This window comes from Cervus elaphus, chromosome 9, assembly GCF_910594005.1.
Source record: "Cervus elaphus chromosome 9, mCerEla1.1, whole genome shotgun sequence".
Lineage (NCBI taxonomy): Eukaryota > Metazoa > Chordata > Mammalia > Artiodactyla > Cervidae > Cervus > Cervus elaphus.
In genome coordinates this window covers 102,454,622-102,482,272 of record NC_057823.1, presented here as the reverse complement: position 1 = coordinate 102,482,272, position 27,651 = coordinate 102,454,622, and the positions used below count along the sequence as shown (strand labels likewise).

The following is a 27,651-nucleotide window of genomic DNA, read 5'->3' as shown; positions in this document are numbered from 1 at the left end:
TTCTCTTCTCCCAACCCTTCTCTTTTCAATAATGTATATTAAGCTTTCCTGCTCATGGACCTGGCATAAAAGTATTTGCATTTATATGTATATTCACTGAATCTTTTCTAAAAAAACTTTTTTTGCTGAGCAAATTTGTCCCTATTTTTAAAGACTCTTTCAAAATAAGCTTTCCTAAAGTGAGTATATAAAATTAATATCAACAGACTTCTGAAGTATATCTTTACCTATACTTTTTAGAGCTGCAAATCAGGTAATATGTTAGATAAGATTTGGTTCAAAATTGTTACAGCAGATTCAATTTACCTTTTAACCTGATATCTTTCAATACGTCCCTTTCCTTTCCTCATTCCTCCACTGATGAGTATAACAGATAACCATGTCATATCTGTTAAATAAGAGAACATTTACGCTCAACACCACTTTCCACTCCCACTCTTAAAATTGTAATGAAGCTAAGTAACACATAAACGTAAAAAGGAAAGGGAAAGCCAGACACATTTTCTGCTCAGTGAAACAAACCCTTCTTTTTTTCATAGCACTATTTTCTTTCTGGTACTTTATTTTCCTTTCCAAAGACAGCTGTTACATGCACTATGCGCTTCACCCTGTTTCTATGGCCAAGCACTTTTCAGGTCCTATAATTTTGCCTCCATTTTTCCATCCAAATATGAACATTCCCCTTCCCATGAAATGCACACAGATTCTCTATTTTAGGTGCCACGGTGTGTCAATAGCATTAATCACCATTCGCACCATCGATCACGCAGCTATGAAGCAGTTGGATGATATCTGCCATAACACCCTCTGTGCTAAGATAATGCACTTGAATTCTGATGCAGAAAAATATTGGTTTGCAGACTTGTAATCAATCACAGTATCTTTTCAAGCAGGATTTCTTAGAGATGTAGCAGAGAGTTAATCACACATTCTTAGAGTATGTTTGGATGTGAATATAAGAGAGTTTCTTGTTGTTGAATGATACTGAATAATTAAAATATAATTCATAATTCTCCCAACTACCAATGCCATCTAAGTTATTCCAAATAATATACTGCTCGTTCAACTTTAGTCCTTGCCTCCATAACTGTTCAATATTCTAGGTCTTTAAAATTATTAAATTTAAGCAAGATTCGTGACATTCTAAAATGCAAAGCATAAAGACAAAGCAATCTCCTATTTAGAGTTCTCTACCACAGTGTCATTTAATGAATGCAGATTTTATACAGCAATATATTCCTCGCATTGCTGATGGTGACCTCTGGTATATAGAAAAATTGTAATATATCATAGCAAAATTTAAATAAAATATGAGGGAAATTTTGTAAATGGAAACGACTGAAATAAATGAACAGTAAAATATACTTGAAGGCTCGTTTAACTTGGTTTCATTTGAGACTAAGTCATTACATCCTATGGTGAAAGGCATGGCAACCCACTCCAGCACTATTGCCTGGAGAATCCCATGGACAGAGAATCCTGGTGGGCTACAGTCTGTAGGGTCACAAAGAGTCAGACATGACTGAAGCAACTTAGCACGCACCCACACATTACATCCTAACCTGAAGCCCTTTAAAGCCCTTGCTAGTTTTTTCATCTTCTAAAATTTCATCATTATAGCATTTGGTAAATGCATTACTGATCCTTAAATGTATTTAATACAAAAGGTACTTGCTGCAAGGCTAGGAGCAAGCAAGAAAGTACCATTTGGGTTTCTAACAAATCTAGACATTTTGAGGGAAGAGGCTTTGTTTCTTGGGACGTGTTTATGTTCATTCACTCAGTCATGTTCAAGTCTTGGCAACCCCATGGTAGCCCACCAGGCTTATCTGTCCATGGGATTCTCCAGGCAAAAATACTGGAGTGCATTGCCTTGCTCTCCTCCAGGGCATCTTCCCAACCCAGGGACTGGGCCCACCTCTCTCCTGTCTCCTGCATTGGCAGACAGATTCTTCACCACTAGGGCCCCCGAGGGGTTCCTGAAAAATTCAGACTTATTGAGGGAAGAGACTTTGTCCTGGGATAGAACTCCCAAAGCAGAGCCAGGTTTTGCCCCCAAGGAAATGTTTCATTACATCACACTTCTCAGAGCAAAGAGCAGAAAACGGAGAGGTTTGGAAGCAGGAAGAAGAGGCTTAAGTGTTTAGATGCTAGGTGAGGCAGAACTCGTTTGTCTGGGATTAGAAGGTTTTAAGGCAGAGTGTGGGATAAAGGTAGAGAGGTAAAACTGGCTAATTTTATAAAAACGTTGAGTATGTGTGTATATATATCACATAACATATGTATGTTATATATATATAACACATATCATATATATATACACACATATTTGAAATATTATGTGGTTTGCAGGCTACCAACTTGTGACCTGGGTTCAAATTCTTCAGGGTCTCCTCAGTGTGAAAAACATGCGCGCTCTGCTTCCATGTGCTGTGTGCTTAGCCACTCAGCTGTGTCCGCTCTCTCTGACCCCTTGGACTCGTAGCCTGCCAAGTGTCCCTGTCCATAGGATTTTTCAGGCAAAAGTACTGGAGTGGGTTGCCATTTCCTTCTCCGGGGGATCCTCCCGACCCAGGAAGATCACAGCTGCATCTCCTGCATCTCCTGCACTGCAGGCAGATTCCTAACCCACTGGGCCACGGGGCCCCCTTTCTGCTTTGGTATTTAGGCTTAAGTTCACGGATTGAGTAATATTTACTGAATAATGGCTCAATGATGGTCGTTAACATCATATGGTTCATAACTGTCTATCTCCATTCCTTCCCATTTTTTCTTCCCTTACAAATCTCCCTCTCTCAATAATATCCACCTAATAACCTTCTTAAACTGGACTGAGCTTTCAAGGCCTTTTGTAAGTGCTACCAGCTCCATGAAGTTTCCTAGTTTTCTATGAAGAGAATGAACTTTTTTTTTTCCTTTCTGTGCTTCCATCTTTTTTATTATTTACTTTCAAATTCTTCCTTTATTTATACAATTCTGCCCCTTTATACTATTCTGCTATTATACACTCAGAAAAAGAATCTTTATATTGGGCCAACTGCTTGGACAAGATTAAAAAATCTTCCTTAATAAGGTAATTTTGTGGTTTGTGAGGTTATAATGAGGAATCCATCTAATATACAGAGCTTGAACCCTTCTGCTTACACATACACATGTCAATTCTACTTTCAACATAATACCCTCTGCTTTAATCTTATCTAGTTGGAAAATGAAGTGGTCCAATTAATCAAATATTTTGTTTTATATATATATATATGATACATTTAAAAATCCACATACTTATAGCATTTATGTAAACATACACATATTTATAGATAAATTGACATGTGAATCAATGCAAGGACAGCTTGATGTCCTTCTTGACTGTGTCCTTACAAAACTGAAGTGTTATAAATTCTACTCATTTAAAAAGTAGGCAAATAATATGCATTCTGAAATTTCCACTGGGAAATTTATTCAATAACATATTTAACATATTGATTTGCTTTTATTCATCCAAACTACAAGAATTGATGCTATCCCTTTCATGTGCCTGGCACAGAATTAAACAGCAGGGGACACTGCAAGGCATACACACCAGAAAGATATAAATATTTAGAGTGGCAGTTCTCAACTGGGAAATTCTTTGGCCCCCAGGGGTCAATTGAAAGGTCTGGAGATATTTCCTAAAGTAATTGGGGTAGGGTTCTATTGGATGGAGGCCAGCAATGCTGTTAAACATCTTACAATACACAGGGAAAGCCCCCAAAACAAGGAACTTTTGGCCCCAAACTGTCAATAGGGCTGAGACTGAGATTCTAAATTAGAAGGATCATGAAGGAACATGATAAATACTGTGTTTTTTTGGTTCTGAAGTGGTACAAGGAGGAAGTCATCACCTCTACCATGGGCAGTCGTCATGGAAGGCTGAAAGGAGAGAAACACAGAGATGGTGGCTTTCAGCATGTCTGCCAGGAATATAACATGATGGAAGGACAGGGTACCTCCAGAGGAGAAAAGGAACACGCACAAAGGCACAGACGAGGACTCTAGGATGGCTGGAGTGTATGACAGCTAACGTTATGCGGGATAATGCTGGAGAGTGAGACAGAGATCACTTCAAAAGAGGCGAGGAATATTCTCCTTAGTGTGATATACTCACACACAGGCATATGACTGGGAGACCTTAGGTGTCACACCCGAGACCAGATTGCATTCTAGACAATTGGAGAGTCACTGAATGACTGGTTTACCAATGGATTATAATAATGAAATATGCAATATTTTTTACAACAAATTGCAAGAGAACTTAGTATGTTGGGGTGAACTGGCACTGGAAACTAAAACAGAGTTTATTTTGCAATGAAACCCAAGAGAAAGCATGCAAACCAAGAAGTCAGACATGAGAATGAGTCAAATAAATGACTTAAGGAATAATTAGGACGATGGCTGAAAGTGCTCTGCAAAGCAGACCATCTATGAGAAGTAAAAGTTAGTGAAAAGAGACACTTAAGATTCTAGCTTGTCCTCTTAACTGCAATATAAAGTAACTTTGGAAGTAGAGTTTGGGATAAGATGAACACACTAGCTTCAGTGAATTATATGTTGAAATTGTGATTTCTGGATAATATTTAAGTGGAAGTATCATTAAGGTTTTGCATGCGGAATTTGGAAAGTAGTTCTGGGTAGGAGACACTGATTTGAGAGTTATCAGAATATAGAGAGACATGAGACCCATAGAATGGATCCATTTATCTGAGGGAAACAGAGAGAATGAAAATATAAAAGAACCCAGATGAAGTCCAACAAGGTGATTGGGCTGGCCTCTAGGAATCTAAACTATTAAGAAGACAAAGGAAGCGCTAGTTGAAAAAAGGAAAAAAAAAACTTGTTAAATAATGCAAGAGAGTATGGTATCAGCAGGGTAAGCAAGTTATGTTTGACAACTTTTCATTAAATACATTTTTAACAAAAGAATGTTAACTACAAATTAATAAAAAATATGATTTGAGGACACACTTATGATATTCCATCCTTTTATTCAGGAGACGAATAAAAGGTATAGCCACCTCTGTGCGAAGGCACAGAGAGAGAGAGATATGTCCTGTGCATAAAGGTGCTCAGGGGAAACATCTGGAATGCAAAGGTATCTGTAAAACACCTGAGAGCTAAAACAAAGCCATGTAATGCCAAACAAAGGAGGGTGTGCCTGACAGAGAAGTTAGGTCAGCTGTGGCAGAGGAGAAACCAACCTTCTACCAGAAACCACTCCACTAATCTTTTTTTCAATTTGTGAACATCAAAAGTATCCTGGAAACAGAAGGAGAAGCTTGTTAGCATAGGAGAAAAAAAAAAAGTAGATAAAGTATGTTTATCCCTTCTTGCTTCTTTTGGAAAGGTGGGTACCTTGGATCCTTTTCTTTGTTATATAGGTTAACAAGTAATATTTCACTTTTTTGATAATAGTTTGTTTGTTGGAAATTAAAGCAATCTCTTTCAAGAGGTGCCTTCAGATTCCAAGGTTAAATAACAGAATGCATGCCTTTCAAATCCTGAGATATTTCTGTCATTTACCTTATTGACCTTGGTCTTTCTAGGATGAAAAGTAGTTTCCAGTTTGTTTTTGTTGTGCTTCAGACCCTCAAATGTCAGCGCCTTCCATTAAACTTTGGAAGGCATTTTTGCCTCCTGAACCATCCTTTCAGGAACTTGGTTTATTTATGCTTTCTTCTCTAACCTTTACTTTCAAAATCAACTTCTGGAAAAATAATGTAAGTCTCATATCACAGTGTTCATTTAAGATAGTAATATACTAATTAATCATTATATCAGTCAACTATAACTGTCAAATATGCTCAGTCAATAAGTGTGTCTAATTTCTTGTGTTTAAGGTACCAATGGAAATGTTAGTGTGATTTATTTGGATAATGAATGAGGTTGTTTTTTCTTTTTTAGATTTCACATTTTATTTTATTTTTATTTTTATTAGCTGGAGGCTAATTACTTCACAATATTGTAATGTGAATTGCCATACATTGACATGAATCAGCCATGGATTTACATGTGTTCCCCATCCTGAACCCCCCTCCCACATCCCTCCCCAGTTTTGAACACTGAAATCACACTATGTAGTAGCTTTCCTTGGTATAAATATGTTGAAATAAAATCCTCTTCCCTTCCAGTTCAGAAGGTGACTATTTAATTACATTTCTCTTTTCAGAAAGTAAGTAGTTCCAACTTAAATGGATACACTTAAAGAGAAGCTATTAATTTTTTAATGTGTTAATAGAAACATAGGCTATTCCTCTCTGCTCCAGAACTTTCCTTATGCATTTTGATCTCCCATATTCCCTTTAATTCAACTATACACACACATATACACACACACACCCCTTTGGGAAGAGTTCTCTTCATCTTCTCTTATAGACAGGTGAAGACCTTTAAGAAGTCATTTATCTTTTGCCATTCATTCAAAGAAACATGATCTAGCTTTGAATAATTTTGAGTATTATATATACATTTACTGTGCAAAATTATGTTTTATTATAAATATGAGTATTTTCATATGTATTTATGGTACATTTGCTTTCTTTAATTGAAATATTTTCTTTAAGTAGTAATTTACATAAATCTATCCTATTTGCTGGAGGAGGATATGGCAACCCACTCCAGTATCCTTGCCTGCAAAATCTCATGGACAGAGGAGCCTGGTGGGCTGCAGTCCATGGGGTCACAAAGAGTTGGACACAACTGAGCGACTAACACTTACACTTACCCTATTTGCTAGCTAAAGTCACTGTTATTTTGCTTTTAAGTATCTATGGCTTTTAAGAAAAATGTCCCTTTTCTGTATAAGATTTATTTTTACATTTGATAATAGGGTTTTCATTTTTTTAGAGAGTATAGCTAGGTGTCATCTATGGTACAAGAAGCCTTTCCCCCATCCAATTCCCTAAGTTAGAATTTACTAATAAATAGTTTTAACTTTTTAAAAAGTAATTTGTAAATGTCTTTACAAAAAAACTCTCAAGATTATATCAATTCACTAATAACCCATTGTTTTTTAACCCCCGATTCCTTTTTTCTGTCCTGTTGTTCCTTCTTCCTTCCCCTCCTTCCCATCCTTCTTTCCCATCTTGCTTTCTCCAAGTGCTTACTAATGTACACTGTGTGCACAGTGACATACATGTGCTTCAGATTCCCTCTGCTGCTATAGCAAATCAACAAAACCTAAAGACAAGGCAACACATAGGCAATATCTGGCAGTTCTGGAGTTCGGAAGTGCTAATAACACAGCGTCACAAGCAGGGCTGCATCTCTTCTGGAGTCTCTATAAGGGTTGTTTCCTTGTCTTTTCCTGCTTCCAGAGTCTACCTGAATCTATTCTTGGCTCATGACATCTTCCTCCGTCTTCAAAGCCGACAAGGCAGCAATTTTAAATCCCTCTCTTCTCTGTACCCTTTTCATCTCTACCTGTCTGACTCTATTTTCTTGTGTTTTCTCTTATCTGCATGATTGTGACTATATTGGACCCAGATGTATAATCCAGGATAATCTTTTCATCTCAAAATCACCAGTGTAATCACATCTGCAAAGTCTTTTTTTGCCAACAGATTAATTAGTTATAGATTCTGGGCACACATTTTGAGGAACCATAACTGTGTCTACCACAACACACATTTTATAACTCTTTAAAATATGAAAGTTATAGCAAAATGTTGAAAATGCTAATATATTTATAAACATACATGCATATATATTGATTCACAAATATTTTATACATATTATATGTTCAAATAAATAATGCAGCTTGGTATATGGTGAATAAGATAACTGATGTACTTCTAACGCTTCGTACATTTTAAAGCTTTTATTCAAAAATTGTACTTTAGCACATGAAAAGATGCTCAACATCACTAATTATTAGAGAAATGCAAATCAAAACTACAATGAGCTATCACCTCACACCAGTCAGAATAGCCATCATCCTAAAGTCTACAAACAATAAATGCTGGAGAGGGTGTAGAGAAAAGGGAACCCTCTTACACTGTTGGTAGGAATGTAAATTGACACAGCCACTGTGGAGAACAGTATGAAGGTCCCTTAAAAAACTAAAAATAAAACTGCCATATGATCCAGCAATCCCACTCATGAACATATACCCAGAGAAATCCATAGTGGAAAATGTACATGCACCCCAATATTCACTGCAGCACTATTTACAATAGCCAAGACATGGAAGAGACCTGCTTGTCTCATGACAGAGAAACGGATAAAGAAGATGTGGTACATATATGCAGTGGAATATTACTCAGCCATAAAAGAGAAAGAAATAATGCCATTTGCAGCAACATGGATAGACCTAGAGATTATGATACTAAATTTAAAAAGTCACGGAAAGATAAATATCATATGATATCAATTATATTTGGAATCTATAAATAAAAAAAAATTTAGAAAGATACAAATGAACTAACTTTCAAAACAGAAACGGACTCCAAGACTTTGCAAACAAAATTATGATTGCCAAAGTGGAAAGATGGGGGTAGTGAAAATAAGGAGTTTGAAATTAACAAATTCACACTACTATGTATAAAATAGATAGTCAACAAGGACCAACTGTATAGGACAAGGAAGTCTACTCAATATTCTGCAATAACCTATGTGGGAAAGGAATCTGAAAAAAGATGGAGCAACACACATATATGAATAAACCACTTTGCCGTACACCTGAAACGAACACAACATTGTAAATTAACTACAATATTAAAACAATTCTACTTGTCATTTGCAGCTTCCTTAAAAGCTCATATATTTCCTGCTATCACAAAGGTTTTTCTTTGTTTTTGCATCCAACCAATTACGTTCTCATACACTCTTCTTAATAAACATACTAGTTAATAAGGCATTTTGGCTAACAAGTTCGTGGACTCAAGTGGTCTATTAACAAAGTTATTGATATATAAGGAATGTGGTATAAAAGTCTTGCTACAGCCACACTCCTTCCAGCCAGCACCAAGCAATGGGCATCTCTTGGGACAAACTGCACAAGCCTCGGAAGACCAGGGGCAAGAGAAAGCCCTACCAAAAAAATATGAACGGGGACTCCCCACTGCCAACACCAACACTGGTCCCCGCCGCATTCACACAGCCCCTGTGCCCCAGGCAGCAAGCACCCGGCCTTGCGGCTGGACGTGAGGAACTTCCGGGGCTTCCAGCGCTGCACACGCCAGACAAGATCATGGATGTTTTCTGCACCGCTTCCAACAACGAACCAGCCCCTACCGAGCCCCTGGGGAAGAAGTGCTTTGTGCTGGTTGACAGCACACCAGAGGGACAGTGGTATGAACCCCACCCTGCACTCCTTCTGGGGGCAAGGAGGGGGCCGGGCTGACTCCCGAGGAGGAAGAGAGTTTAAACAAGAAACCATCAAAGAAAATGCAGAAGAAATATCCTGAAAGGAAAAAGAACGCCACGGTTAGCAGTCTTCCAGAGGAGCGGTTTCAGCCAGGCAAGCTTCTTGCCTGCATCGCTCCAAGACCAGGCCGCTGTGCCCCAGCAGAGGGCCATGTGTTAGAGGGGAAGGAGCTGGAGTTCTGTCTGAGGAACATCAAGGCCAGCAAGGGCCAAGAAACCCTCCTCCCTCCTGTCTTAGCTCATGCAATAAAGGCATTCACCGTTCTAAAAAAAAAAAAAGTCTCGCTACAGCCAAGAAAAATTACATTAATCACTTCACCTCTATATATCAGATCTATTACTCTAATCTAGCACATTAAATTTATGTCAGAAGAAGAGCTTTCAACCCCAAACCTAAAATCTAACAATTTAAACAGCCATGCCAAGCTTTTCTTTAGTGAATATGGATGTAGTTAACAGACCAACTTCTGCCATGAAAATTTATGATCGCACACCTAATTCAATTTGATTTAAACCACTTAACACTGCGTAGTGAAAAGAACACTGGTCTAGAATCAGATTGATATTGCCTTAAACTCTGGCTTGATTGCCCCAGTAGACTACGACTTTTGGCGCATCTCTTGCCTTCTCTAAGTTTTCGTGTTTTCATGTGTAAGATGGAAATAATAACATGTATCCCTATTATTCTTATAACAGTGGCTCCCTGATACAAAGGATTCTAAGTAAACGACAGCAGGTTTGAGCACAACCATCTTCAAAAGAAGAAAGAACAAATCATGGAACAAGTCATTAAGTCATGAGCATAATCAAAGGAAAATGAAAATAAAAAATTAAGAGTTAGAGATATGCTTTACTACTTATGAAAGAAAGAAGCTTAGCCAAGTAGTCAGGTAAGGTACTAGGGAAATTTCTAATAATACACAAGTTTGTCTATATAGAGACATCAGGTTCAGTTTTTAAATGTACTTACACTTGCCAGATATTAATCTACTTTTGCACTCACTATTAAGAAATTTGTGGGTTCCCCCCCTTTTTTTATCATATTATTTGTTCAGGCTATTTTGATTCTTTTCTTCTTTTTGCAAACATCTTTTTTATCATAGTCTTTTTTATGATGCTATGCCTTGGACCAGTCAAGCAAGATCACTTCAAAATTCAAAACTTGGGCTCATTTGATCTTTTTTTTATATATATAATAAAATTACATATAATACTATATGTATAATATTCAATACTATAACTTTGTTTTCCTTGTACCACTATGAATATAGTATCATAGAAGAATATATCTCATTCTTTTTATCCAGAATACAATATTATATATAACACATGCTATATAAAACAATATAAATATTATCCTTATATGCAATGCTAACATAAAGTTAAATTTTTATATAAATTAAAGAATTATATTTTATTTATAAAGTTAACTTAAAAGATGGACACAAACATATACACATAAACAGGCACATACCTACAGTGCTATTGAAATAATGACTATTAAAATATCTTCCCAGATGATATCCTTGCTACCTATCTGCCTCCTTATCTAGCTTATCTATTTTCTAATCTAATTTATTTTCAAATTGTCAAGATAGTAATCCTTCTAACCAGGCATGTTTGATTGTTTCTCTCTGGTCTAAAATGTCAAGTGGAAGTCCATTTTGTCTGGGAGGATACAATGGGATAACGCAAGGGCATGGTCTAATAAGGATCTCTGTAATCAGCCCTTCTGAACTCTCCAGATGAATCCCGAGGCCTCATTACTAGTCTCAGCACTCAAATCCTGAATGCTTTTTAGTGTTCCTTTCCCTTTCCAGTCACTTGGATGATTTCTCTCTGTATTTGGTTGACCTTCTATATTGAATATGCCCTCTAACTACCTGGCATAATTTTCACGTATCTATCATTTTATTTCACAATTCTAGTCTTCTGGAGAACTTTTCTTAATTCACTTAACCAATATTCATCACTTTCCCTTTGTGCCTTCAGGTTTTCAGGCCTTCTTCTGTGGTCCTTTTGGACTATTTTGGGGGAATGTGCATGTACTCATTATTGTGAGTACACTTCTTGATGCAAACTTCATGATGCTACAGGCCACATATATGCACTTCTAGCACAGTGCTCCTGACATGGAAGGAAAACAAGAAAGGTTAGTCAGTAAGTAGTCAATAAGTAAACAGACAAATGAATGAAGTTGGTATTTCTAAAATTCAATGTTTAAAGCCATCAATAATTATATTAATGCTATATAAATATATGCTTGTTTTTTTTTTAATTAAACAATATAGAAAACACTGCATGCAAAGTTATGGACTCTGAACATTTCTCCCTATTGTACTACCTTCCCATGAGATACTTCTCCTCAGGGCTTCTTCTTCCTTGAGACACAACACTATTTAACTTAGATCTGTTAAGAACCCTACAGTAGCCTGTAAGTGATCAAGTGAAAGGAAGAGCTTCGAGTCTCTAACTCTAAATCAAAAGTTAGAAATGATTAAGTTTAGCAAGGAAGATATGTCGAAAGCCTAGAAAGGCAGAAAACTAGACCTCTTGTGTCAAGTTATGAATGCAAAGGAAAAGTTCTTGAAAGAAATGAAAAGTGCTACTCCAGTGAACACATGAATACTAAGAAGGTGAAGCAGCCCTATTGCCGATGTGAAGTTTTTGTGGTCCTGACAGATCAATCCTGCCACAACATTCCCTAAGTCAAAGCTTAATCCAGAGCAAGGCCCTAACATCAAACTCACACCTAACAGCGAAGTGCAGGTTGAAGCAGCAGGTCCTGGTGCAGAATTTGCGACAAGTTATCCAGAAGATCTAGCTAAGATAGTGAATAATGGTGACTGCAATACACAACAGATTTTCAATGTACAAAATATAGCCCTCTCTTGGAAGAAGCTGCTATCTAGGACTTTCATAGCTATAGAAGAGAAGTCAAAGCCTTGCTTCAAAACTTCAGGGGACAGCCTAACTTTCTTGTTAGGGGCTAATGAAACTGGTGACTCAAAGTTGAATCCGATGGTCATTTACAATTTTAAAAGTCCTGGGATCCCTAAAAATTATACTGTATCTACCCTGCCTATATATACCCTTCTTGAATATTCATTGGAAGGACTGATGTTGAAGCTGAAACTCCAATACTTTGGCCACCTGATGCGAAGAACTGACTCGCCGGAAAAGATCCTGATGCTGGGCAAGGTTGAGGGAAGGAGGAGATGGGGACAACAGAGGATGAGATAGTTGGATGGCATCAGCGACTCAATGGACATGACTTTCAGTAAACTCCGGGAGTTGGTGATGGACAGGGAGGCCTGGTGTGCTGCAGTCCATGGGGCTGCAAAGAGTCAGATGATTGAGCGACTGAACTGACTGACTGACTCACCCTGCCTATGCTCCATAAAGAGAACAGCAAAGTCCGGATGACAGCATGTGTCTATTTATCATATGGCTTAGTAAATATTTTAACCCCAGTGTTGATACTGATTGATTCTTCTCAGTAAGAATATTCCTTTCAAAATATTACTGCTCATTGATGACATGTTTGACCCCCTTTAAGAGCACTGATGGATCTGTTCAATGAGATTCATATTGTTTTCATGTCTCTTTACCCTACATCCATTTTGTAGCCTGTGGATCAAAGGGTAATTTCAACGTTCAAGTCTTATTCTTTAAGAGATACATTTCATAAGACCATAGCTGCCATAGATGTTTATTTCACTAATGGATCTGGAAAAAAGTAAACCAAAAACCTTCTAGAAAGTATTCACCATTCTAGATGCCATTAAGAACATTTATGAGTCTTGGGATGAGGTTAAAATATCAACCTCAACAGGAGTTTGGAAGAAGTTGATTCCAACCCTCATGAAAGATTTTGAGTCATTTGAGACTTCACCTACAGATATGATGAAAACAGCAAGAGAACTAGAATTAGAAGTGGAGCTCGAAGATGTGACTGAATTGCTGCAATCTCCTGATAAAACTTGAATGGATGAGAAGTGGCTTCTGACAGCTGAGCAAGGAAAGTGATTCCTTGAAATGGAACCTACTCCTGGTGAAGATGCTGTGAAGATTGTTAAAATAACAAAGGACTGAGAATATTACATAAACTTAGTTGATAAAGCAGTGGCAGGGTTTGAGAGGATTGACTCCAATTTTCAAAGAAATTTTACTGTGGGTAAAATGTTATCAAACAGCATTACAGGCTACAGAGAAAATTTTCCTGAAAGGAAAAGTCGATCAATGCAGCAAATTTCACTATTGTCTTATTCTAAGAAACTGCCACAGCCACCCCAAACTTCAGCAACGACGGCCCTGATCAGTGATGCCACAGTTGGCATCACTGTGGCAAGACCCTCCACCAGCAAAAACATTACAACTTTCTGAAGTTTCAGATAACAGCAGTTTTTTTTAACAATAAAGCATAGCTTTAATTAAGGTATATACATCGTTTTTTAGACACGCTATAGCACACTTATTAGTCTACTGTATAGTGTAAACAACTTTTATTGGAACTGGGAAATCAAAACGTTCATGCAATTCAGTTTGTTAAAATACTTGCTTAGTTGTGATGGTGTGGAACCAAACCCATAATATCTTTGAGATATGTTTATAATCTAACTCTGCACAGTTTAACTCCCAAATTATCATAGCTTCATTAATACAGAGTTACATAGCATATTAACAACTGAAAGTTATAATATATTCATATTTACTGGAAGTGGCTACTAAATGTACTACTAGTAGAAAATCAGGTGTTTGAATTTTAAAATATTTTAAACTACTAACTTTCTGAAAAAGTTAGACTGTGTAATTAACCACGATGCAAAACTGGAGAATAAATGAGTTTGGAGCATCACTATATACAAAGGTTTTAAATGTTGGAACACAGAAAATTATAAATTTGAGGTAATCTCTCATATTCAATAAATATGCTTAATAAGTTTATTTTGAGCAGTGCAGAAAGGATCATGCAGGTCAAGTAAAACATGTGAGTGCTTATGATTTGAGTTAACACAACTGTCTTATTTTTTAAAAATAATATATCAATTTTTAAAGATTAAATGTACTAGGCGATTTTTACCAAAGTTTCGGCAATATACATACATTATATAACTGACAAGAAATGCCTTACCTTGTGCTGGGCTTCAAAAACTAAATCTAATTGACTTTAAATTAAATTAGTCAAATCTACTGTGTGTTTGGCACAGAAATGCAATTCCACTGAAAAACAGTTGATTGACATTTGGGAGTTATATCTTAGTTATAATATTCAATTATATAATTGGCAGTCAGGAAACAAACTAGTGTGTGCTAATATGAAACATTATTTCTTACCTTGTTTAAATATAAAATTTATATTCAGCTGGCAAGAATGTTATTATGCAAAATATCAATAAAATAAGCATATTGGGAACAGACTGAAAATTCACATTCAAATTCAAGATTCTCATTGTTCTGATTTATTTAGATAATAACCAACCAGCTGCCTAAGGACTGTATGGAGGATGTGTGTTAATAGTGGCATACGTGGGAAATGGCTAATTTTAACCTTTGCTGCAACATAATGCATTTGACATTTTAAAAAATATAAAAATTCTTATATTCCAAAAGAAACCTCATTGATAGTGAATTGCCAATTCTTTTTCTCTTTTTTTTTCTGGCAACCAGGAGACCCAGATGCTCAGCGCTGGAAGATATTTCTTCCAATAGCAGCATCTGGCGTGCTGGCAGACTCCATAAGCAATTTTGTTTTACAGCTTTAAAGCAGCTTCTGGGTCTATTACATGGTTAATCTGATGGGCTTGTCTGGACTGCCTTGTCCTCCTGGATGCCATATGCCAACAGCCAGAGATGCAGTGAACTATCTGCCCGTTAGGGCTGCTATAAAGAGCACACCTGAAAAAAACCAGCTGCAAAGAGAGTTCTCTGCTTCCGTTCAGGCATTACAGTACCAGTGATGAGTGACCTGGCTAAAACAGTGCAAAAAGACCTTGCCAAAAATATTCACTATCCTCTGAGCACCAGAGAAGACCAGGAAGCTGTAAATAATAAAATATGCAGCAAATCAATGTATCATTTGATAATGACATACGTATTTGCAATCCCCCCCCCATGCAAGAGAAGGAGCATATAATGAAATGTAAAATTGTGAGGGTAAGAGACACAAATTTGATTGCTGCTATTCTGTGGCAATTAGATGATGAGAGGATGTTAGAGATTGTGTCTCACTCATTTTCATACTTTCAGGGCCTGCCAGAGTATTTGGACATGGCAGAAATAGAATAACTTATTTTAAGTAAATAAAAGCGAATAACGTGATATTACTACAATTGTGCAATAAATTGTATAATCCTTAAATTCTTGGCATCATTAATTTATTATCCTTTAGATATTACATTTTATACAGCTCTTCCGGGGAATACTTTTCTTGACCAGAGAATAGACTGGACCAGCCTTCTGTATACCCCGATATCTGTTAATACATGTCATTATACCATGTGACACCATTTACATTTATGTCCTTGTGTGATCACAGTAAATTGCATCCCAGTCTTTTAATTGAAAACAGAAGTTAATTCTGTTTTAATTTAAAACATGTCAATATACACTAGCCTCTTAATTTTTCATGAGGGCTGAAGCATACTCTTTAAATTTAGAAGAGTTTAGGACCTCTGAAATCTAAAACACATCAGCTGATAAACAATGAAAATGGTAAGATAAGAGGAAATGTGCAACTTTTTGTTCATCAAATAAATGACTTGGTGGTGGTGAACTAAAGACTTTCTACTTTACTTGACTAGCTCTCACACTTGGAATCGCTCCCTCTTTTTCTAGTATCGTCTCTCTGATCCACTCTTTTGTTGCTCTCTTCTACTTCTAAGAGCTCATGAGATTAGACTGGGGCCTCCAGATAATTCAGGATAACGTTCCTGTTTTATTAGTTACCTGATCAGCAATCTTAATTCTATCCATAGTCCTCCATTTTTCCTTGTCACAAAACCCATTCATAAGTTTTGGGTTTAGGACCTGAACCTCTCCTGTTCTCCACACTGTCCAATAACCAGAATTTAAAGGGACAGATGGAATATACTCTTGTTAAAGTTGTTCTCAGTTGAGCTCAAGAGTGATGTACAGAAACAGGAGAGGGTTCACTGGTTTATATCATATCAATGCTGATAATTTAGAAATGGTTTAGTCATGCACCCTCACTTTATATAAGGGGAAATTAAATCTTTAAGACCTAAATCATGAAGGCAAAACTATCTCTGCAAGAACTGGGGATAATGACTATTTTTCTAACTCGTATTTTAATGTTCTCTATACTAAGCCATCCTCCTTAATCATCTGCTGGTTCAGGACAAAAATAAATGGGAGTCTATTTCACAGGTTATACGATTCTTAATGATTCATAAAAATAAGTATAAAAAACAAAAATGCGATTATAATAAAGTATAAAATTCTTACAAAGGTTAAAATAAAATGTAATAGGTGAAGGCTACAGATAGTCTCATTCTAATAAAACGAAAGCACAAAAAACAAATGTACTATACAAGGCATGTCATTAGAGCTTTGTTCAGGTATAGCCAGAAGAAAACACTTGGAAGTTGACAAATTAGTTTAGGGAAACTCACTGCTCCAGGCTTCATGCTTTACCCTTGTATGTGGGGAGAATAATTCCCCCCACCTCTGGCTCCCACCAAATAAATTCATGGTAACCTGCTTTTACATGTCTTTATAGTAGCAGACTATGCAATAAAACAAACCAACCAACAAAAGAATCATGCTGAACTACTCAAGTAATTAGAGAGATGGTTTGTCATCCCAGGAAGTTTAATAACTAAAAATCTTAATGAAAATATGTATACTTTAAAACCTGAATTACTCTATTACCATAGCCCTTTCTTTACACCATAATTATTCACTGAATAAAGCACCTTAAGTGATTCTATGGTTAATTTGACTCAGTTGATCTGGCTTCAAAGTCACTCCAGATTCTGTTTGTCATTCTGAAATTCCAACTGTGCTGGAAATCCTTGAAATCATAAAAAAGATCCCCCCTGTAAAATTTCTTTTTCTTTTCCTACTCAACAACCAATGTCCTGAAAAGAATTAGGTATTGACATTGCTACCGCTATCCAGCATGCAAAACCCTTGCCATTTCCTAGCCTGGATGCTAGAAGCCAAACTGAATATTCTCTTGTTCATTGAGACCTTTGTTTTCATATTTTTTTCATTAACAAAAAGGCTGTTTAATATTTCAATACTCATTAGAAAGGATATTTTAAAGGAGAAAGTAATCTAGAATAAAGTATTCAATCACAAATTTGAAAATCTTCATTTAGGAATTTTATATTAAACAAAGCATATTTTGAGTGAGCAATATTTTTCTAGTTTTAATGAATAACATTTGACAAATAGAAATTATATATTGTTAAGGTATACATCATGTTTTGATATACATTGTAAAATTATTAACACAATCAAACTAACTAGCATAACCATTACTTCACTTAGTCACTTTTGAGTGTATATGTTGAGAACATTTGAGATCTACTCTTAGAAAATTTTAACTATTAATAATAAGTATTGTCATAATTCTGAATGTTAGGTCTCTAGAGCTTATTCATCTTTTAACTGAATATTTGTTCCCCTTCACCATTATCTCCCCATTTCCCTGGCTACTAGAAAACAAAATTTTATTCTGTTACTATGAGTTTGACGTTTTTAGATTCCATATATGTGAGATTATGCTCTGGGAGATGGCGAAGGACAGGGAAGCCTGGGGTGCTGCAATCAAGGGTCACGAAGAGTTGGACACTACTGAGCGACTAAACAATGAGCAACATGCAGTATTTGTCTTTCTGTGCCTGACCTGTTTTACTTAATATAACGTCCACTGAGTATATCCATGTTGTCACAAGCGGCAGGATTTCCTTTTTAAGGTTAAATAATATTCCACTGTATTTGTATGTGTACATGACATTTTCTTTATCCAATTACAAATCTACAGACACAGGTTATTTCCAAATCTCAGCTACTGTGAATAATGCACAATGAAGACGAGAATGCAGATATCTCTTAGAAATACTGAACTTACTTTCTTTGGCTGTATATCCAGAAGTGACCTGCAGCATCTTACTCTAGTTTTGGGGTTCCCCAGTTGGCACTAGTGGTAAAGAATCTGCATGCCAACGCAGGAGACATAAGAGACGCGGGTTTAATCCCTGGATCGGGAAGATCCCCTGGAGGAGAGCACGGCACACCACTCCAGTATTCTTGCCTGGATAATCCCACGGGCAGAGGAGCCTGGTGGGCTACAGTCCATGGGGTTGCACAGAGTTGGACACGACTGAGGTGACTTAGCACACATGCTAGTTCTATTCTTCAACATTTCAAGGAAACTCTGCACTGTTTTCCACTGAGTATCAATTTACATTTCTACCAATGGTGGAGAAGTATACTCTTCTATTCAAATTCTCACAAACATTTGTTATCTTTTGAGTTTTTATTAATCTCTGTCCTAACAGGTGTGAGGTGATATCTCATTGTGGTTTTGATTTGCTTTGCCCTCACTGAACACCTTTTTATGTATCTGTAAGCCACTTGTATGTCTTTGCTAAATTAATTTTTATTGAAGCATAGTTGGTTTACAATGTAGAGTTAGTTCCTACTGTACATCAAAATGAATCAGCCATACATAAAAATATATCCCTTCCCTTTTGCACTTCCTTCCCATTCAAGTTACCACCTGCGTTAAATAGAGTTCCCTGTGCAACTAAGTTCCCGTTAGTTGTCTATTTTATACATAGTATCAATAGCGTATATGTGTCAATCCCAATCTCCCAATTCCTTTCCCCCTCCTTTTCCCCTTGATATCCTGATATCCATACATTTGTTCTCAATATCAGTATCTCTATTTCTGCTTTGTAAATAGGATCGGTTATACCATATTTCTAGATTTCACATACATGCACTCAGTTCAGTTAAGTCGCTCAATCCTGTCCAAATCTTGGCAACCCCATGAACCTCAGCACACCAGGCCTCCCTGTCCATCACCAACTCCTGGAGTTTTCTCAAACTCATGTCCATTGAGTCAGTGATGCCATCCAGCCATCTCACCCTCCTCATCCCCTTCTCCTCCTGCCCCCAATCCCTCCCAGCATCAGCGTCTTTTCCAATGAGTCAGCTCTTCACATGAGGTGGCCAAAGTACTGGAGTTTTAGCTTCAACATCAGTCCTTCCAATGAACACCCAGGACTGATCCCCTTTAGGATGCGCTGGTTGGATCTCCTTGCAGTCCAAGGGACACTCAAGAGTCTTCTCCAACACCACAGTTCAAAAGCATCAAGTCTTCTGCGCTGAGTTTTCCTCATAGTCCAACTCTCACATCCATACATGACCACTGGAAAAACCATAGCCTTGACCAGACGGACCTTTGTTGACAAAGTAATATCTCTGTTTTTTAATATGCTGTCTAGCTTGGTCATAACTTCCCTTTCAAGGAGTATTTCTTTTAATTTCATGGCTGTAATCACCATCTGCAGTGATTTTGGAGCCCCAAAAAATAAAGTCTGACACTGTTTCCACTGTTTCCGCGTCTATCTGCCATGAAGTGATGGGACCGGATACCATGATCTTAGTTTTCTGAATGTTGAGCTTTAATCCAACTTCTTCACTCTCCTCTTTCACTTTCATCAAGAGGCTCTTTATTCGTCTTCACTTTCTGCCATAAGGGTGGTGTCATCTGCATATCTGAGGTTATTGATATTTCTCCCAGCAATCTTGATTCCAGCTTGTGCTTCTTCCAGCCCAGCATTTCTCATGATGTACTCTGCATATAAGTTAAATAAGCAAGGTGACAATATACAGCCTTGACGTACTCCTTTTCCTATTTGGAACCAGTCTGTTGTTCCATGTGCAGTTCTAATTGTTGCTTCCTGACCTGCATACAGGTTTCTCAAGAGGCAGGTCAGGTGGTCTGGTATTCCCATCTCTTTCAGAATTTTCCAGTTTATTGTGATCCACACAGTCAAAGGCTTTAGCATAGTCAATAGAGCAGAAATAGATGTTTTTCTCTGGAACTCTCTTGCTTTTTTCAATGATCCAGCGGATGTTGGCAATTTGATCTCCGGTTCCTCTGCCTTTTCTAAAACCAGCTTGAACATCTGGAAGTTCACAGTTAACATATTGCTGAAGCCTGGCTCGGAGAATTTTAAGCATTACTTTACTATCGTGTGAGATGAGTGCAATTGTGCAGTAGTTTGAGCATTCTTTGGCATTGCCTTTCTTTGGGATTGGAATGAAAACTGACCTTTTCCAGTCCTGTGGCCACTGCTGAGTTTTCCAAATTTGCTGGCATATTGAGGGCATGTACAATATTTGTTTTTTCTTTCTGATTTACTTCATTGTGTGTAACCTTCTCTAGGTCTGTCCGGATTTCTACAAATGACCCAATTTCCTTTCTTTTTATGACTAACATTCCATTGTAAATATGTACCACACCTTCTTTATCCACTCTTCTGTTGATGGACATTTAGGTTGCTTCCATGCCCTGGCTATGGATGTCTTCTTTAGAGAAATATTTATTCAGGTCCCTTGCCTAATTATTGGTTTTATTTATTTATTTTGCTATTGAGCTATATGAGTTTCTTATATATTTGGATATCAGTCTCTTAACAGGTGTATTGTTTACAAAGAGCAAAGAGTAAAGGTCACCAAGTGGTGATTTAATTGCTCAGTCGTGCCCGACTCTCTGCGACCCCATGGACTGTAGCCTGCCAGGCTCCTCTGCCCATGGGATTCTCCAGGCAAGAATACTGGAGTGGGTTGCCATTCCTGTCTCCAGGGGATCTTTCTGACCCAGGGATCAAACCCAATACTCCTGCATTGCAGGCAGATTCTTTACTGACTGAGCCACAAGGGAAGCTCGGCATGGTTTACAAGAGTCTTCTGCAGCTTTGTACTTGATCTTTTCACTCTGCTGAATGTTTCTTTTACTGTTAGTTTGATGCAGTTCTACTGCTTTCGCTTTTGTTGCCTTTGCTATGATGTCAAATTCAAAACATCCCTGTTAGACCAATGTCAGGGAAATTTTCCCCTATGTTTTCCTCTCAGAGTTTTATGCTTTCCTCCAGAAGTTGTATGCTTATATTTAAGTCGTTAATCTAATGAGTTGATTTTTATGTATGTTTTAAGATAAGGGTCCCATTTTATTTTTTGCAGGTCAGTATCTAGTTTTGCTAATATCATTTATTGAAGAGACTATTCCCACTTTATTTTCTAGGTACCTTTCTGGAAGACTAGCTGACTGTATATGCATGGCTTCATTTCTGGTTTCTGTATTCTGTCCACTGGCATGAGTAAGCAAATTAAAACAACAACAACAACAACAAAACAAAACTAGAGACTGCTTATTGCCAAACAGAAAATGAAATTTGATCATTTATCTTGTTCTTAAGAAAACTGTAAGTACTTTTGAAGAAATGGAAATTTATTTTGCCTTACCTTGTCTCCTAAATTTCCTTTACTACGGCAGTATTCCCATATTTTGGTAGAATTGTAGTCAAAGTTTAGACAGCTACAAATGAAGTGGAATTAAAAATTGTCCTTAGAATTCCAATATTTATCAAAATGTGGTTTGCTCAGGAAGCTTTACTCTTGAGGTAAAAATCAAACACAGAACAGAAAACAAGCCGTGCCTAGGCAGAACACTCTCTGACAGAAATTGCAGCAAGATCTTTTTTGACCCACCTCCCAGAGTAATGAAAATAAAAACAAAAATATACAGACATAAGCTGCCTGCTGCAGCCCCAGCTTGCCGCTACCCTGTCCGAGGTACAACTACCATGCGGCCTTGCTCAGCGGTCTTCTCTTGTTTTATCAGAGTTTTTCCTTTGATTCTCGTGATTCATTCATTGTGCTGTGTACTGCCATCAAAATAATACCTAAATCTTATAAGTCAACTGAGGCTGTGCGCCGAATGGCATGGCCATGCCATGACCGTGGTGGCTGAAACCCACCAGACCCTTGGGGGATGGTGTGAAGCTGGGGTGTGACGTTTACTGATGATGAGAGTGATTCACACAGCAGCCAAGAAGCCTGGCGGTCCAGGACCAGCCTGGGCAGCAGTGACAGGAGATCAAAGTGGCTTCTCTCTACTGTCGGGCAGCCCAACCACACTTTCCTGCAATCCGCACACGGACAACCCAGAGTTCTGCCCCGCGTAATTACAAAGAAAACACTGACACGGAAGACGTTTCAAGCCCCTGGAGGAGGCCTCTGCCAAACACGGCTGTTACCTGAAACACACGGAATGCCCAACCTAAAAATGTGTGGTGTAGGATGAAGCTCTGATATAAGGCTGGGCGTGGATTTAAACACTCAACATAGGGAACTGTCCAGATTCTATCCAGGGCCTCAAAACTATCAAGAGAAACAAACAAAAAAAAACTATGAACCCAGGTCTCCTGCATGGCAGGCGGATTCTCTTACCATCTGAGCCACAAGGGAAGCCCTAGAGCACTGGAGAGGGTGGCCTATCCCTTCTCAGGGGAGCTTCCCGACCCAGGGGTTGAACTGGGTTCTCCTCCACTGCAGGCGGACTCTTTACCAACTGGGCTACCAGGGAAGCCTCGATAACAAGTTTTAGTAAATTTTTTAAGTGATTTTGATTATACATATACATAGAACCTTCTTTTTCAGATTGTTTTCCATATAGGTTACTACTGAATGTTGAGTAGAGCTCCCTGTGCTATACCTGTAGGTCTTTCTTGATTATACACTTTATATATAGCAGTATGTGTGTATCCCAAACTCCTCATTTGTCCCACCCCTCATGCTTCCCCTTTGGTAACCATAAGCTTGTTTTCTAAGTCTAAAGTCCACATCTGTTTTCTAAATAAGTTCATTTCTATGAATCACTTTGTTGTACACCTGAGACTAACACAACATTGTAAACCAACTATGCCCCAATATAAAATAAAAATTAAATTTAACATTGAGCAGAGTTTCCTGGACTATACAGTAGGTTCTTGTTGGCCATCCACTTTAAAAATAGCAGCATGTACATGTCAATCCCCCCCAAAACAGTGATTATGTGTTAAGAAAGGCTGCCTGATGAAGCGTGCCTCAATGTAAATATCATCATACTAACAAAGCACATGATTTGGTAAAACTGAGTATAAATGAACCTGCTCCTTTGGGCTATTGAATCTTCATGGTCAACACTGCCCTGTCTGTATGTTCATCGATGCTGATAAAATGTGAATTGGAAGTTGATTTTCAGTGCATAATTAATGTACATGAAACTCACATTAGGGATGTTATCCGGTGAGTGCGAGATACAGAAAATGTTACAACAGGAAGTAATTTAAGATAACTTAGCTATGCATTCTTATTTTTACAAAAGAAGAAAATAGGTCATGGGGCATTACTAAGAACCTTACAAAAAGTCAAGTCAGGATTCAAAAGTGACTTTCTTGGTCTCTGGACTTATTTGCACTTATATTCTTTTTGACACTATTCTTCAAGCTTTGTGAACAGAATTTCTTTAATCAAAACTAGTTAATTTTAAGGAAATTCTTAATCTCCGGAAATTGTGTATTGCTCATCTTCATCAAGGAGCAATTTCCTGACACTATTTCTCAGGTTTATATTAAAGACATTAAAAGCCTTGAGACATGTCAAATAACAAAGTTACACACATCATCAACTGTTCTCTTCATGGCATTAACATAAAATAATCTTAAACATATGGATTACATTTAATTGTATTGAGGGAAATTTTAAGAAAATGGTAAACCCATCTTTGAAAGTTCTATAACTTAGCCTTGCAGAGTCAGTGCATCAATATTAGCTAATTTCAATCAGATTAATGTTTTATTTATGTATTTTCTAAACATCATGCTTTATACGTCACTCTGCCTATTCAAATACGTGCTTTGAAAAATATATTTTACTTTGAAGCTATTAAGCCATGAGTGAATATTTAAACAGATTTTATACAAATCAGTATAATTCCCACCCAGTCTACTTCCCATTCCTTCCTCTTAATATCTTTAATATCAGAAATAATGGCATTTCAACCACCCCTTTCCTTTTCCTTCTATCCTGTCCAATTGATCTCTGTGTTACTGATTGCTTTGTAGGAGAGCAGCGTGAGTTACTACTTCTAAACAATATGATTCCACTCAAAATGATGCCTTTGAGCTACCAATCACAGGCAAAGCACAGCATGAGGACTGTAAGACAAGACTGTGAGCTCTACCCACGACCCACAAAGTCGTGCTTTTCCCATGTGTTTTAGTAATTTCCCATAAAAACTGGCTTCAGAGAATATTCTCATACTTTAAAACTCCAAAATTTAAAATAGAAACTTCTGTGACAACTTTTCTTAAAGTCACTCTTGGACTCCCTAAGAGCAGCCATTGTTATTTAATTAAGAAAACAAAGGCAAATTTCCCATGGGTTTTCTTTCTGTATGTATCATAGTACGATAAAATATCTTTTAATATGAAGGAGAGAAATAGATTGGTACTGCTTGTTTTTTTTTTTAAACTTTTTATTGGAATATAGTTGTTTTACAGTATTGTGTTCTTTTCTGCTGGACAACAAATCAGCTATGCATATATGTATGTTGTCATTGTCATTGATTCAGTAAGTTGTACCTGACTGTTTTGCAGCCCCATGGACTGTAGCCGGCCAGGCCCCTCTGTCCATGGTATTTCCCAGGCAAGAACACTGGAGTGGGTTGTCATTTCCTTCTCCAGGGGATCATCCTGACCCAGGGATCAAACCTGCATCTCCTGCATTGGCAGGCAGATTCTCTACCCCTGAGCCACCAAGGAAGCCCACACACACACACATATTTCCTCTTTTTGGATTTCCTTCCCATTTAAGTCACCTCGGAGCAGAGTTCCCTGTGCTATACAGGAGGTTCTCGTTAGTTATCTATGCTTCACACAGTAGCGTATATACATCCATCCCAATCTCACAATTCACCCGTCTGCCTTTTTCTCCCTAGGTGCCCATACATTTGTTCTCTACATCCCTGTATCTATTTCTGCTTTGCAAATACGTTCATCTGTACCATTTTTTCTAGATTATACATATAAATGACATCATATATATGTCTTGTCTAACCACGTGAAGACAGATGGGAAAAATCATCTACAAGCCAAGGAGAAAGCCCTGAGAATGAAACCAACCTTGCCAATACCTTGACCTTAGACTTCCAAGTGCCAGGACTGTGAGAAAACGCATTTTTTAAAATTGTTTAAGACACCCAGTCCGTGGTACTGTGTTATGGCACAACTAGCAAACTAATACACCCAAAATTATTTAAAGTACTAACTCTATCTACTCTGCAATCAGTAAATATTTTGCTATTATAAAACTGGTTAATATGTTCTATTCAGTTCCTATTTCCACATGCTCTTCAGACATAGCTGACCTTCAGCAGCAAAGGGGCAGAACACACCTTTACTGGGCTACCCATGGAGGACCTATGCTGCCTTGCTAAGGCAAGCTGTCTTTCATGCAGAAGAACATAACTGTATCCATCTTTCTCCAGGAACCTTGATAATGTTACATTGATGACACCTCTCTCCAAGGATTATATTGAGCACCCTTATTAGGGACACATCATTCTAACAGTTTTTAGTCCATTTGGAGGCAATACATTCCTACTTTACAAATGCTACTTAATCTCAAGAATACTGATGCTTACAAATCAGACCACTTAAATGGAGATACTTCAATAAAAGTTGTAAAATCTGTTGAAATTAAAATCAGTGGGCATTCCTGTTAGTGCCCTCAGACACCATTAAAGAGCCTTCAGTAACCTCCTTATATGCCTCCTAGAATCTCTGGATGACTTGTGCTGGCATAAACTGTCCATGGGCTTCGGATGCAAGACTGTGTGGTTTTCACTTCTGCAATATACACACATATGTATGCATGTGTGTCCATGCATATATACAAATCAGTTCAGTTCAATTCAGATGCTCAGTTGTATCTGACTCTTTGCGAGCCCATGGACTGCAGCATGCCAGGCCTCCCTGTCCATCACCAACTCCCGAAGTTTACTCAAACTCATGTCCATTGAGTCAGTGATGCCATCCAACCATCTCATCCTCCGCTATCCTGTTCTCCTCCTGCCTTCAATCTTTTCCAGCATCAGGGTCTTTTCCAATGAGTCAGTTCTTCACATCAGGTGGCCAAGTATTCGAGTTTCGGCTTCAACATCAGTCCTTCCAATGAATACGCAGGACTGATTTCCCTTAGGATGGACTGGTTGGATCTCCTTGCAGTCCAAGGGACTCTCAAAAGTCTTCTCCAACACCATAGTTCAAAAGCATCAATTCTTCGGCATTCAGCTTTCTTTATAGACCAACTCTAACATCAATACATGACTACTGGAAAAACCATAGCCTTGACTAGATGGACCTTTGTTGGCAAAGTAATGTCTCTGCTTTTTCATATTCTGTCTAGGTTGGCCCTATCTTTTCTTCCAAGGAGTAAGCGTCTTTTTATTTCATAGCTGCAGTCACCATCTGCAGTGATTTTGAAGCCCCAAAAATAAAGTCAGCCACTGTTTCCACTATTTCCCTATTTGCTATGAAGTGATGGGACCAGATGCCATGATCTTAGTTTTCTGAATGTTGAGCTTTAAGCCAACTTTTGCACTCTCCTCTTTCACTTTCATCAAGAGGCTCTTTAGTTCTTCACTTTCTGCCACAAGGGTGGTGTCATCTGCACATGTGAGGTTATTGATATTTCTCCCGGCAATCTTGATTCCAGCTTGTGCTTCATCCAGCTCAGCATTTCTCATGATGTACTCTGCATATAATTTAAATAAGCAGGGTGACAATATACAGCCTTGACATATTCCTTTCCTGATTTGGAACCAGTCTGTTGTTCCATGTCCAGTTCTAACTGTTGCTTCCTGACCCACATAAAGATTTCTCAAGAGGCAGGTAAGTTGGTCTGGTATTTCCATCTCTTTCAGAATTTTCCACAGTGTCTTGTGATCCACACAAAGACTTTGACATAGTCAATAAAGCAGAAGTAGTTGTTTTTCTGGAACTCTCTTGCTTTTTCAATGATTCAGCGGATGTTGGCAATTTGATCTCTGGTTCCTCTGTCTTCTAAATCCAGCTTGAACATATGGAAGTTCATGGTTCATGTACTGTTGAAGCCTGGCTTGAAGAATTTTGAGCATTACTTTGCTAGTGTGTGAGATGAGTGCAATTG

The 27,651-nt window shown here is 37.8% G+C and overlaps 1 pseudogene; it reads left to right on the top strand.

The window, feature by feature from the left end:
• Window positions 1–9,001: 9,001 nt before the first annotated feature.
• Window positions 9,002–27,651, top strand: part of LOC122700834 — a 32,601-nt pseudogene continuing 13,951 nt past the window's right edge.